This window comes from Cyprinus carpio, chromosome B18, assembly GCF_018340385.1.
Source record: "Cyprinus carpio isolate SPL01 chromosome B18, ASM1834038v1, whole genome shotgun sequence".
NCBI lineage: Eukaryota > Metazoa > Chordata > Actinopteri > Cypriniformes > Cyprinidae > Cyprinus > Cyprinus carpio.
The window spans coordinates 10185473-10201354 of NC_056614.1; positions in this window are offsets into that span (position 1 = coordinate 10185473).

The following is a 15882-nucleotide window of genomic DNA, read 5'->3' on the forward strand; positions in this document are numbered from 1 at the left end:
TACTTCACTTTTTTTCCCCACAATACTCACATAAACCATTCTCATGTACTCCAGTAAAAAATAGTAATGCAGTCCTGTGTGTAATGTGTCTCATTCTTGTTATAATGACTTGTTACCTCCTGTTTCTACCAATGTTTCATTTATTATTAACATTTTTTATATTAAAGAAATGCCTCCCCTTATCATCTGAATTCCATATTTTTTGCCAATCCTTTAAAATATTTTCCATAATTATAGTTTTAACTTCACCTTTAACCATTAACATCTACTTTCCTTTTTTAAAGCATCTTTTGCCAATTCATCAGCTGTTTCATTTCCCAATATGCCCATATGTGCTGGTACCCAGCAGAAACCGACTAATACACCTTTGTATATGCCATTATAATGTCAGTATTTCACTTAATAAGTCTTCTCTACATGAATGATGGGTGGACAACAACGTTAACACAGAAGCAGAATCAAAGCATATCACTATTCTGTGTGGTCTTACCTGTTCAATCCACATCAATCCTATTCTGATATGACAACAAAAGATGTTGATCCAGGAACATGTTTTACTTTGCAAAATCACTGCAACTGGCTGGGTTAGGAGGTAGTTTCTGTTGTACTCTGGTACTGATTCACCTTTTGGAACCTCAAAAGGTAAAAAAGGACTTTTTAAAATTAGGTTTTAAGTGAATTGCTCTGGCTTTGTGAAGATGAAATTTACCCAGACAAAGAAGCAATAAAGTTTAATCAAAATTAACAAAATTTGAATGAATATCTCTTAGAAAATTAGAAAAATAATAGTTTAAAAATAATAATCTGCAGCAATGTGTTAACACTAAGAAATTACAATGTGTTAATTTCTGACCAAAAAGATTAAAGTAAGGACAATGATAATACAAATGTGAAATTGATTTTTCTTCAGTATTACAAAAGGAGCACAAAGGAGATACATTCTCAAAGAATCCACTCAAAAACATACATTATAAGAGTATCTATAATTTTAAAATGGAGTTCTCTTATTTTACTTGAGATATAATATACTTGTAAGGGGAAATCCATAAATTATGAATTTAAACAACTCAAAAAACATACTCAATTTGGAGCATACTTCAGAACAATTTCTTTTATCTGAAAGAAGAGCATTTCTAATGAAAAAAAAAGTCTAAAATATAAACACTAATTACATATTTAAGCATGCACTAATTATTGATTTCAAGCTAAACTGAATACTTTTAACCTTTTACTTTTAAACTCAATTACTGAAAGTGCACCCACTCCAAGTATTTTATTTTGTTTTTTCATTACAGCTAGTACTTTTTTCTTTTCTTTTTTTTTTTATTCCAGATAATAAATTTGTGGGGGGAGAAATAGCTTGTTTGTGAAAATTTGAGAGTTTGATAGGAAATTTTTAATTTATAACCACAAGACAATAAGAATTTAAGTGTCGCACATGGTCCAAGAAGTCGAAGGAGAGATTCAAATTATAGCAGTCAAAGCTTTAATAAACAAAACATTCAGGAGCACAATCTCAAAGACAGACGTTCACAACTGAGAACTGAGGTGGGTATATATACACACAGACCAAACAAGGAACTAAATGAGACATAGGTGTAAATGATAGGTTATAATGGAAACAAACTAGGGCATTATACAAAATCACCCCCTATACCCTTAAATTGGGCACCATTTGAAGGGACAGCTAGTGGTGTCCAAAATCATGTATTGTATTTGTCTTATGGTTTGTAACTTGCTTTTTTATTTTTATATAAAACATAATTAAACTGAACAAAATTATAAACGCAACACTTTTGTTTTTGCCCCCATTTTTCATGAGCTAAACTCAAAGATCTAAGACTTTTTCTATGTACACAAAAGGCCTATTTCTCTCAAATATTGTTCACAAATCTATCTAAATCTGCGTTAGTGAGCACTTCTCCTTTGCTGAGATAATCCATCCACCTCACCGGTGTGGCATATCGAGATGCTGATTAGACAGCATGATTATAGCACAGGTGTGCCTTAGGCTGGCCACAATAAAAGGCCACTCTAAAATGTGCAGTTTTATCACACATCACAATGCCACAGATGTCTCAAGTTTTAAGGCAGGGTGCAGTTGGCATGCTGACTGCAAGAATGTCCACCAGAGCTGTTGCCCATGAATTGTATTCTCTACCATAAGCCGTCTCCAAAGGCGTTTCAGAGAATTTGGCAGTACATCCAACCGGCCTCACAACCGCAGACCACGTGTAACCACACCAGCCCAAGACCTCCACATCCAACATCTTCAGCTCCAAGATCGTCTGAGACCAGCCACTCAGACAGCTGCTGCAACAATCGGTTTACATAACCAAAGAATTTCTGCACAAACTGTCAGAAACCGTCTCAGGGAAGCTCATCTGCATGTTCGTCATCCTCATCTGGGTCTCGACCTGACTGCAGTTCGTCGTCGTAACCGACTTGAGTGGGCAAATGGTCACATTTGATGGCATCTGGCACTTTGGAAAGGTGTTCTCTTCACAGATGAATCCCGGTTTTCACTGTACAGTGCAGATGACAGACAGCATATATGGCGTCGTGTGGATGAGTGGTTTGCTGATGTCAGCGTTGTGGATCGAGTGGTCCATGGTTGTGGGGTTAAGGTATGGGCAGGGATATGTTATGGACAACGAACACAGGTGCATTTTATTGATGGCATTTTGAATGCACAGAGATACTGTGGCAAGATCCTGAGGCCCATTGTTGTGCCATTCATCCACGACCATCACCTCATGTTGCAGCATGATAATGCACGGCCTCATGTTGCAAGAATCTGTACACAATTCTTGGATGTTTATAAAATCCCTGTTCTTTATTGGATAGCATACTCACCGGACATGTCACCCATTGAGCATGTTTGGGATGCTCTGGATCAGCGTATACGACAGCGTGTTCCAGTTCCTGCCAATATCCAGCAACTTCGCACACCCATTGAAGAAGAGTGGACCGACCTTTAATAGGCTACCACCAACAACCTGATCAACTCTATGCAAAGGAGATGTGTTGCACTGTGCGAGGCAAATCGTAGTCACACCAGATACTGACTGGTTTTCTGCACCCTATATATATATAAGCTGTCAATTGATTATCGCGATTAATCATATACACTCCCTGGACACTTTATTAGGTACACCTATTCAGTAGCTTGGTAACAGAAATTGCTAATCAGCCAATCACTTGGCAACAACTCAATGCATTTAGGCTTCTAGATGTGGTGAAGAAGACTTGCTGAAGTTCAAACCGAGCATCAGAATGGGGAAGAAAGGGGATTTAAGTGATAGTTGTTGGTGCCAGACGGGCTGGTCTGAGTATTTCAAAAACTCCTGATCTACTGGGATTTTCACACACAACCATCTCTAGGGTTTACAGAGAATGGTCCGAAAAAGAGAAAATATCCAGTGAGTGGCAGTTGTGTGGATGAAAATGCCTTGTTGATGTCAGAGGTCAGAGGAGAATGAGCAGATTGGTTAGAGATGATAGAAATCCAACAGTAAATATAACCACTCGTTACAACCAAGGTATGCAGGATACCATCTCTGAATGCACAAAACGTGAACCCTGAAGCAGATGGGCTACAGCAGCAGAAGACGCTCCTGTCAGCTAAGAACAGGAAACGGAGGCTACAGTTCAGATAGGCTCACCAAAATTGGACAATAGAAGATTGGAAAAACGTTGCCTGGTCTGATGAGTCTCGATTTCTGCTGCAACATTCAGATGGTAGGGTCAGAATTTGGCGTAAAGAACATGAAAGCATGGATCCATCCTGCCTTGTCTCAACGGTTGTGGCTGGTGGTGGTGGTGTAATGGTGTGGGGGATATTTTCTTGGCACACTTTGGACCCCTTAGTACCAACTGAGCATTGTTTAAACACCACAGCCTACCTGAGTATTGTTGCTGACCATGTCCATCCCTTTATAACTACAGTGTACCCATCTTCTGATTGCTACTTACAGCAGGATAATGCACCATGTCACAAAGCTCAAATCATCTCAGACTGGTTTCTTGAACATGACAATGTAAGGTCCACGCACTTGGCCCAAGGAAGGTATCCAGTGCTGGCTGAAGGTTTCTTGCGTGTTCAGTCTCTTCAGTGTGCAAAGTTCTTCAATTTAAATTAAATTCTAATCTGACTCCATTTAGTGATCTAATCTGACTCCATTTTAGTATCTAATCTGACTCCATTTTAGTATGACCTCGAATTTAGGTTGAAAGGCAAATTGGTTGTTTGTCTGTCTCTAATTATTATTATAACACTCACATTTGATTATTCTATTTATTCTTTAATATTATTGTACTCATTCATTTGGGTGCTCATGTCACTCAAAGATATCGTTTTGGCCTTAGCGTGTTTTACGGTCACATTCTCGTCAGTCTTGGTTATTAGACAGAGGTAATTGGCTAATACTTTAGATGGCCGCTCCTATGCTTGCCCATTCTCATTCTAATTGCTCATTCATTGTACACACTTGAACAAAGCAACATTATTTCTAGTAAGAGGTCAAGACCACCACTATAGATATAAGCCGAAAAACATTACTTTCCCTGATAGTAGTTTTGGTATGGTCATGCCATGGTTTCCCCATGTACACTTAGCTAGAGTAATATTACAGTAAACAGAGGTTAGGCTCACCCTATTTAGGTTGGTCGAACAACATCCAGTTGACCTAAACAGAAATTCCCTATAAGCCCTTACAATCTAAGTGCACTTGAACTAATACCAATTGTTAGCTGGATCTCTAAAGATGCAATTGGTGTGCCCTATGCTCCATCAACTGAATCTTAGTCCGTTATTAACCTGACTCAGGAAATGCGGTAACAAGAATACAGCGTTATCTACTAGAGTCAATAATTACATAGTAAAATATAATATAATCAAATGTGACAATTTATTATCAGTCAGGTAAATATGTATTATGCCAGTTCAAGTTATCAAATCAATACAAGACATCAAATTCTCAAGGATAAATCTAAGAGTAAAGGATGCATACCTGACTTCCAGAAAATACATAGTATGGAGTGCAGAGACAGACACCACACTACGGGGAACAGATGTCTGTATGCTAATGCACTGTGTGTCTATTGTATGTCTCAGAAGATCAAAGTGTCTGAGGTTCTGTAATTCTTTCAACAATGAGTTCACTTTACTCAAATGGCCTCCACAGTCACCAGAACTTAGTCCAATAGAGCAGCTTTGGGATGTGGTGGAACAGGAGATTCGCATCATGGATGTGCAGCCGACAAATCTGCAGCAACTGCGTGATGCTATCATGTCAATATGATTCAACCTTGTTGAATCTATGCCATGAAGAATTAAGGAAGTTCTGCAAAAGGGGGTCCAACCCGGTACTAGCATGGTGTAACCAATAAAGTGGCCAGTGAGTGTGTGTGCATATATATATATATATATATATATATATATATATATATATATATATATATATATATATATATATATATATATATATATATATATATATATATATAATTTAGATATCATGAATTAAAATTTCTCATATCGTCATATGTCATCTCATATGTCAATGAGTGTTGGAGTTGAGTTGAGAGACAACTACAATTTAATTAATCAGTTGGCTAAATCAAAATGGATTTCATATTGCATGACAGTTACAGTACACCTGCAAATATGTTAATTAATAGCTGCAACAGTCATACAAGTATATATAGGTGCATCTCAATAAATTAGAATGTTGTGGAAAAGTTCATTTATTTCAGTAATTCAACTCAAATTGTGAAACTTGTGTATTAAATAAATTCAATGCACACAGACTGAAGTAGTTTAAGTCTTTGATTCTTTTGATTGTGATGATTTTGGTTCACATTTAACAAAAACCCACCAATCTCAACATATTAGAATACTTCATAAGACCAATAAAAAAACATACTAGAAAGTATGTTAATTTACTGTACATGTACTCAATACTTGGCAGGGGCCCCTTTGCTTTAATTACTGCCTCAGTTCGGCGTGGCATGGAGGTGATCAGTTTGTGGCACTGCTGAGGTGGTATGGAAGCCCAGGTTTCTTTGACAGTGGCCTTCAGCTCATCTGCATTTTTCGGTCTCTTATTTCTCATTTTCCTCTTGACAATACTCCATAGATTCTCTACGGGGTTCAGGTCTGGTGAGGTTGCTGGCCAGTCAAGCACACCAACACCATGGTCATTTAACCAACTTTTGGTGTTTTTGGCAGTGTGGGCCGGTGTCAAATCCTGCTGGAAAATGAAATCAGCATCTTCAAAATGCTGGTCAGCAGAAGGAAGTATGAAGTGCTCCAAAATTTCTTGGTAAATGGGTGCAGTGACTTTGGTTTTCAAAAAACACAATGGACCAACACCAGCAGATGACAGTGCACCCCAAATCATGACAGACTGTGGAAACTTAACACTGGACTTAAAGCAACTTGGGCTATGAGCTTCTCCACCCTTCCTCCAGACTCTAGGACCTTGGTTTCCAAATTAAATACAAAACTTGCTTTCATCTGAAAAGAGGACTTTGGACCACTGGGCAACAGTCCAGTTCTTCTCCTTAGTACAGGTAAGATGCCCCTGACGTTGTCTGTGGTTCAGGAGTGGCTTAACAAGAGGAATACGACAACTGTAGCCAAATTCCTTTACACGTCTGTGTGTGGTGGCTCTTGGGTGTCAATGATTGTCTTCTGGACAACTGTCAGATCAGCAGTCTTCCCCATTATTGTGTAGCCTCGTGAACCAAACTGAGAGACCATGTTGAAAGCTCAGGAAACCTCTGAAGGTGTTTTAAGTTGATTAGCTGATTGGCATGTCACCACAATCTGATTTGTTGAGATTGGTGAATTGGTGGGTTTTTGTTAAATGTGAGCCAAAATCATCACAATTAAAAGAATTAAAAGACTTAAACTACTTCAGTCTGTGTGCATTGCATTTATTTAATACACAAGTTTCATAATTTGAGTTGAATTACTGAAACAAATGAACTTTTCCACAACATTCTAATTTATTGAGATAAACACTTGCAAGTTTTGATGAGGCTGTATTTATTTGGTACATAATGTGGGTTTTGAATAGGCTAAGTATTTTAAATTTGAAAGTAAATAAAATTTAGTAAAGTAAATATTGCCCACAACCGATTCCCTTTGGAACAGGATTCCATTCAGAGCTACACACACAAAAGAACTACAAACATGGTGGATGTGCGTGAGACTGACGGTTAAGTAGAGTCGTGGAGTTATTAATTATTATATTTTATTTGCAACAAGTTTTATAAAGATACGAATAACACAAATACTTTTAAAATGCATTACTATGACAAAATTGACAGAATTTAAGATATCCTTTAATAGAGTGGTGGAACTGTGATGTCACTTTGTAGGCAAAAACCCAGAGGCGAGTTAGCATTTTAGCACTTCCGGTTCCATGTCCCAGAGTCAATGGGTTTTTTGAATGGGATTTTGGTTAAATCCCCAAAATAAGGTCCGTGGTTCACACAGGCTCAAGATACTTTCACATTTTATTCTATGCCATAAAACACACCAGTTACATCCCACTTGTGCCTTTTACATTTCTTAAAAAAGACGTTGCTAACAAGTTGATAAATGGGACTACAGGCGCTGTGTCGGATCTATTCAACATCATCATGCCAAACAGTTTATCAGTTTTTCCAGTCGTAGTATAATTTGTAATACCATCATTTGTAGAATAACCAATTAATAGTTTCCTATGGAGGTAAAATGACGTCATAAAGATTTGCATATGCAGGGTAATATTTGCGGAAGTGTACATAAGACTGTAAGCGTAAATTACATTTGCATGCACAAGAGAAACTTTGTAAAGGTGTAAATCACGTTTCAAGCACAAGAAAAATTATTTGGAGCATTTTACTGTTACTAGTAAGTGTAATTCATGTTTTGTGAAACTGCAGCTTCATGCTGAAGCAAAATAAATATGATCTGCATGCTTCTGACTTCCATTTTTCCGCGCTTACACTTTTGGCAGGTTTTTTTTTTTGTCAAAAGATGGTCAAAAGCACTGCAAGCCTGTGAACGGTGATTTGCAAGCGAAAACAACAATGTACAGCTCCGTCTTTCTTTTCTCTGTGCTTACAATTTTGGCACGATTCTCTCACTAACTGAGATTTGCAAGCGTGAGGGGGAGGGCAGGTCCACCTTCTTCTTGTAGCCAATCAAATGAGCCTCTCGCTGACTCTTTATTTACTCTTATCTGATTGGTTCAATAAACACATCATACACCAAGACCAAGACATTAACCAAGACATTCATCTTCATTTAGTTCAAAATAGTTCTTGCTGCAGGAACAAGTAACAGTAAAATGCTGCAAATCATTTTTTCTTGCACTTGAAACGCGATTTACACCTTTACAAAGCTTCTCTTGTGCATGCAAATTTAATTTACGCTTTCAGTCTTATGTACACTTCCGCAAATATTACCCTGCGTATGCAAATCTTTATGACGTCATTTTACCTTCATAGTTTCCTGCATTTTATATTGTTGGTCGACAATGTTTTTTTTGTTTTGCCCGGAAATATGCAATACAAGTGTTCAGATAAAAGAAGCTCGTTTTATAGCTTTCCTACTGATGCAGAGACTCTGGGTTAGTAAGGTAAACTCATATTACGATTATTCCATGTAAACACCACATTTACCAGCTTAGTCATGGTGAAAGAGAAACTTTAACGATGCATAGTGCTTAATGTCTCAGGATGAGGAAGGCCGGAAATTTAGGCCGAGAAGTTGTTGTGGCAGGGAGCACTTCTGGTGTAACACAAGGCCGGTTCCGGGGATACACGGAAGCAGGAAAAATACGCTGGAATAGAAGATAATGAGGGTAATTGCTGGCAGCTGTGTGGGGGAAAATATGTAAGCAGGCGATTGGACCAGGAGGGAAATAAAAGAAGTTGACGTTGGGGAGGAACGTGAAAAAAACTGGTGGCGCAAAGGGACGGATTGTGAACTGAATGTAATTGTAAAATGAAAAGAAGACGTTAAACAACAATAACATTATAATATACATTATAACATCCTTAAAAGCTATTAAAAAAATAGGACAGTCTTAGGCTACAGTCTACTCATCAAAAATTTAAAGAAAGACCTTTACACAAGGGCTCTTATGCATGCTATTGTTATTAAACAGTCATTACATACATACATACATACATACATACATATATATATATGTATAAGGATTAAAAGCTAAATGTTTTCATTTTGGTTCATTCTTGGTTTAAAAAAAAAAAAAAAATTATAATAATCTTCAGGTTCCATTTGCAGAGCGAAATGAGAACGGTCCAGCTTTTACAAATAATTCTTATTCTTGACTTTTCAAATTGCTTACACTTTGCATTTTTGAATTATGCCTTTACTGTGTGACCAAAAATTGTGAATTGTGACTTTGATCGCGCTGGTGCCTCACGCGCACATATTCCTTGGAAACAGCAGTCGTTCACCTAGCCATGCGGCGCGAGCAGCGGTCCACTTTGGCATATTTTTGCTCATTATGATTTTTTTTCAGTCAATACTGAAACACATGTGAAATCCAAAGCCTGTTTTACCTAATGAATAAGAGTTTAGCTTCAAATGGGCAACATGTTTGGATTTGTCTGGAATGAGAGAGATAAGCCCAACCTTACCTTAGCTTATGTATCGCTTTAAATTATTTTTAATTATTATTATTATTTATTTATTTATTTTTTTTTTATAAGCAATTATATTTATCCATTAGAATTATATATTTGTAATTCTTGTTCTGTTCTGATAAATTTGTTGAATTTAAAGGATTTGTTTTAAAGTGAAGGGAACTAAAAATATCCTGTTGGTACATTAGCCTAGCATTATTAGGTCTGCCGTTATTATTTCTGAATGAAATAAAATGCAACTCTCACAAACTTAATTTATTTTCGTGTATGATTTTATCCAGCTTTATTTTTCCATTGCATCTAAAAATGACTTTGTGCATCACATTCACTCCACGCGTTGAATCTGCCTCTCGTTGTTCAGCTGTGGATGATTTCAAAATGTTTGATATAAAGGTTGCTGTCACATTTTATACAGGAATTGTTCATTTAAAAAAAAAGAAAAAGAAAAAAAGAATCAAAATATATTGTTAATTTTATGCTAACATGCAATCAAGGTCTTCAGATACTATATAAGACACAAGTTCATTTAGGCTATTTAACATGCACTGTGACATTTTACCGTTTCAACTTATAAACTCCTTGAGATTTTAAAGTCAGTTTAATAGTATTGAAATTCAAGTTAAATCTAATATAAAAAAGGTTTTAATTGCTTAAATTATTTCTATGAATTAATAAGTTAATGTACAATAATATAGGCCTATATCTGCCTGCAGTTAAAAAGTTATATTTGTTTTGATTCACTCATTTATGTAGGATACAATTATTCTAAAAATAAAAATAAATAATGTCATAAAAAATGCCATCGGCCTGAATAAATTTTACCATTATAGAACTGGGGTGGTAATTTAGGAGGTGAAAATACAGTGAAATTACAAATGGCATGGGATTTTAAAGTATGACAACTGAAGGTCTATGAAACGTTTCTATGATGCATTTTTTTAAACAATGGCACTTAAAGTTTTCAACTAAAATATTATTTCAACCATATAGCCTGTGAATAAATAAAATGCATACTTTTCAATGAAAGAACACTGAGAGTGTATAGGTTGCTTCTGGTGTTTGGATTTTTACTTCAATATAATGAGATCCAAGTTTATGAATAGGCTACACTAGGTTTTTTTTTTTTTTTTTTTTTTTAATTAATCTCTATTTAACAGCATTAGCTCAATGAAATACGTCTTCCTTCAGGTAGACTGAATGTTTTCCCGCCTTGCTAAATGTTGGCCTCATGATCAATGAGTTGTATTTGCTCAAACTGATTTAGTAAAATCAAACCGTGGACGGTGAAGCTGGGTCAGTGAGCGCGAGACGCTCGCTGTGAAGCGGGAGCAGCTGACGGAGGATTCCGTTTGGTCTTAAAGCCTGCCTCAAACGCCTACGTTCACAAATAACAATGATTTTCGCAAAAATAATGATTAATTATCAATTGATAATTTGTAATTATTTTGGTCTAGTGAAAATAATAATATGGGCTGCGAGAAAATAATGAATAAAAAGAGTAGGGCTGCTGTGAGTGCAGGCATGTTTCAACCCAGTAACAATATACCGTTCCTCACAGCCAAAAAAACAGACCTAGTTCAGTTCAGCTGGAGGGGGTTGGGGGGTAGTTCTGTATAGCTTGTGGGGGTCGAGATAAAGGTGTGAATTTCTTGCTCTTTCATATGGACAGTGCCTTATGAGGGTATCAAACTTGCAGAACAGGTTTTAGGACAACTTTAAAATGCATTCTTCAAATCTAAATACTTCGTGATAAATAATTGTTCACAGTATTTTTAAGTGACAACAATAACAATACTGTGCATATTCATTATCATGATATATCGTATTACTGTATCGGTACATGTTTATAACCTGTAATAAATCTGTTGTCATATTAATTTAATGTCTTCTCATGTAGTTGGAGAAGAGAATCCATTTGTTGTTAAGCCAACATTTGGTTTTGGGGCACCATGGATTGGACCAGAAACTCAAAAGTCTGATTTGGTTGGAGTGGGAAAAGGTACATCGCCCAGCAAAACCAAAAAACCCAGCAGATATGGATATAACTGAAGGTAGACTTCTTGTGGAAGTCATGAAAATGCAGGTCAGGATTATTTAGAACATTTTGTCTGTGTGACTTTATGTATCCTAATTTTACAGTTTGGAAAATTGTATGAAATATAGGTTGATGACGTCAAGAACCTGTGCAAAGCTTGTGGGGTTAATTCATGTGGTTCAAAAACAGACCTTATTTTCAGGCTTCATAATGAAATTAGGAGTAGGAGCACCTATGATGCATTTTTTTCAAAAAGTCTGGGGTGCATCAGGTATTGAACCATACTCTGATTATGTTAATCAGTTAAAGCTTCAAATAATTTACTTATTATTATTATTATTATTATTATTATTTAATTTTTTTTTTTTTTTTTTTTTTTTTTTTTGGAGGCTGGTCTACAGTTATGTGTCCATGTGGAGTGGTATACAGCCTGAAATTTAACATGAGAAAGGAAAGTCCAAGGGACAAAGTGATATTTTACAGTCATGGCAACATTTACCAAAGTTACCATTTATGATTTTGCAAGAGGTCTGATAACACATGGAAATCTGAGGGAGCCGTTGGGGTTGCCATTTTCTCCAAATGAGGGAAGACTTCTTAGCCCTACTGATGAAAACATTTCTTTAGCCAAAGAAGGCAAGGTCAAGGTTAATCTTCCCTGGTTAACAGAGCCACAAAATCCTCCAGATATCAATGGACATCCTATATCTTGGGGGAAGTCGTGGCCTAGTGGTTAGAGAGTTTGACTCCTAGCCCTAAGGTTGTGGGTTTGAGTCTCGGGCCGGCAATACCATGACTGAGGTACCCTTGAGCAAGGCACCAAACCCCCAACTGGTCCCCGGGCGCCGCAGCATAAATGGCTACCCACTGCTCCGGGTGTGTGTTCACGGTGTGTGTGTGTTCACTTCTGTGTTTGTGCACTTTGGATGGGTTAAATGCAGAGTACGAATTCTGAGTATGGGTCACCATACTTGGCTGTATGTCATGTCACTTTCACTTTTAACAGGGAGTTCAGAGCATTATGTGCTCTATGATAAACTGCACGAAACAAATGCCAAAGATCCCAAAGACTTTTTAAGAAGAACTGCTCTGGTGCCAGAACTGGCTGGAAATGTTAATACCCAAGTGGTAGAACAATTTTTGCCCAAACTGAGAAGAACAATTATTTTCTTAACATGATGCCTCCGAGCTCTCAGATTCAAAATATAGTTCACCATCACAACACTCTGCTTAACCAATCAAGGCTAGAGAAAATACAGAAGTCAATGAGGGCCAGACAATTCTCAATGAACAAGAACAGGGAGCTTGTCATTGGTAGCACACTGTTTAAAATATAAAATAAGTTTTTGTTTTGTTTTGTTTTGTTTTGTTGTGCTTGAACAATTGTACTGTTTTATGTTTTATTTATTTTCTTTGAGGTCATCATCAAGATAGAACCTTAACATGGTCAAAGTTTGAACTTGCAGCTAATCTGTACAAAGATGAGGCTATTACTAAACTACAGAATGTGAGTGCTACCTTCAGGTGCTGGCAGTGACCATTGAGAGCTGAACTACAGGAAAAGGTATTAAATCAAGTCAGCTTTATTTGTATAGTACTATTCACAATATTGTACACAGTTTCAAATCAGCTTTTCAGAAAATGATTCTGTGTCTGTAATGTCTTAATGTCTTATATTTTACACCGAGCAGTTTTAGGGCTGAGTGATATGGTATAGATTATGCAAGTAACGGCTTGTTAACTATTTAGATGCGCTTCTAGGTGTTGACCCCTTTTAATTAAGGTGATGTGATTCTTTGATGGTTTTTAACATGTTGTGATTAGCTGATGAGTAAATACTACTATTACTCTACTCTCTCGTGCACAAGCGCTACCTCTCTCTACAGTATGCACGGCCTCTCTCTCTCTCTGTCTCTCTCTCTCTCTATCTTTCTCTCTCACACACACTCTCTATCCATGCTTTCCTTGCATTAGCATCTATGTTTAATGTGTGTATGTTTGTGTCTAGTCAGATGTTGCATGTTCCCCTGTAGTGTTGTTTAATAAACATCCATACAGTATGTATTCACACTTGGTTGTCTGTGTTTGCTGCTCACAGGACAAGGTCACTTTAACGTTCCGGTTTTGTAACATGCTCTGGGAGCAATGTTTTAATAGTAAAATTATTTTTCGTGGCCAGATAAATAATTTTGCTTAGAATCAATAGACAATTTTTTCCACAATGTACATTATTGTTGCTCCTCTAAAGCCCCTTTCACACTGCAAGTTGGACAAAGCAAATTGTCGGAACATTGCCGGGTCGACTTCTGTGTGAAAGCAAACACATCCCGGGACTGATTTTTACAAAGCTCATCATTTTGAAAAGTAAGGTGTATGCTGATTGGCAATCTATCAAGTGCGTTGTGATCGGCTGAATACCTCAAGCATGTGACGGAAATATTACGCCCCTTAGCGTACTGTGATGCCGTGTCCCGGTGCGACAAGACAAAACCAATAAAACCCATTCCAAATGAGTCATTTGTTGCATCCAGTTGGGACAAAATTTCTGATTATAAAGACTTATACAGTCTTTTTATGGATTGCGTTGCGTTGTGTATTGCGCTGTGTAAACATAAAACCATGTCTGCATTTGTGATCGGAGAAACAACAAACAACAAGCACTACTCTACACTGCTCAAAACTCGCGTTTGAATCATCAGTGGCAAACTCTTTAAATATGTAAACATACTTACAGGCTGTGAGTCAGAAACGCCAGACTGTCCTTGCAAAATTGGAATTGGCCCACTTTATAGAAACAGACACTGGCATTGTAGGGTACTCTTCCAGAAAATAGTCCTCATCCTCCGTAAAATGCGCTGCACACATCTGAATATTTGGGTTGAACTGTTCTGGAACAGTGTTGTAAATACAACTTAACCACTGATTTCTAGTTGTGTCCTCTTTTGGAAGCCAAACAAAGTAGTTTTGCTTTCACAACGATATACACATTGTCTCCACAACATGGCGGCAGTGGCAACAGCCAGAATAAAAGTTACGCCTTCTTTCTTTGCGTGAACATTTGGACGGCATTATGCAAATCTTCCCACACTGTGACATAGACGTGGGGGCATGTTAGATTGAGCCGTTTTAGGTAGGCGTGGTTGATGCTTAACTTTTATAAAGAATATCTTTTTGGATTTGAGATTTTAGTCTGTGCAACTTTACAGATCTTCTTTATGCACCAAGAGCTTGTAACACTCCAAAGATAAAGGAAAAATTTTAATTACTTTAAAAAATACTTCCTGCAGATTCTTAATTCCTGTTTAAGGGTTATTGCACAAATTTGATCTATGAGGGTAACTGCAGTGTCCACTACCATGCACTACATATCAACAGTATAAGGTGTAGAATTTATTTTGTCATTGTGCAAAAAACAAATAAACAAAAACATTCTGTGTAAACTTTGTGTTACAGAACATTCAAGTCTTGGTGACCAGAAGTTACATTTCAGTGACCTGGTTACCACCTCTCTCTGCAAACCCAGTGGATCACTTTCCTGTAAGCTTTGTTCTGTGCATCAAGATGTATACTTTGTGTCTGGCGATTTTTGACTAAAGTGTGTGGGTGGGTGTGTGGATAAATTATGTTCATACTTTAAAGGTGAACATTTGCGACAATGTCATTTTACTTCCATCTTGGAAAGAAGGCCATTGGATGATTGTTGTAAGTTAATTCAAATAACCATATTTAAAGACATGTTTTTGTCAACAGGTTTTTTTTATTTATTTATTTTTATTTTTTGCACTGTTTCAATCATTTGATTTTGCTTTATTGTAAAGTTAATGTGTAAGCAATAATTTGGAGGTAAATGTATTTTGGGACATTTTTCAGATTATGAAGCCAAAGCAAAGACAGCTGTTCTTTCTTGACTCTTTCTGTGGTTCTGTTCTGTTTGTTGCTGTATACATTTTCAATTAAATATTATACTAATTTACTCATTTTTATTTACATGAAGAACATAAGAAAATGGTGGTGTGCCATCTTGTTTGACAATTTCTCTTTAGAGTAAGTGATTTGGTAAACACCATAATTGTGAAAGTGCAGCTTTAAAAAAAAAAATCTGTAAAGTGAAGAAAGTTACTGTTAACTTGTCAACAGTGAATTATTTTATGATGTCATTGGAATAATTGTTTAGTGAT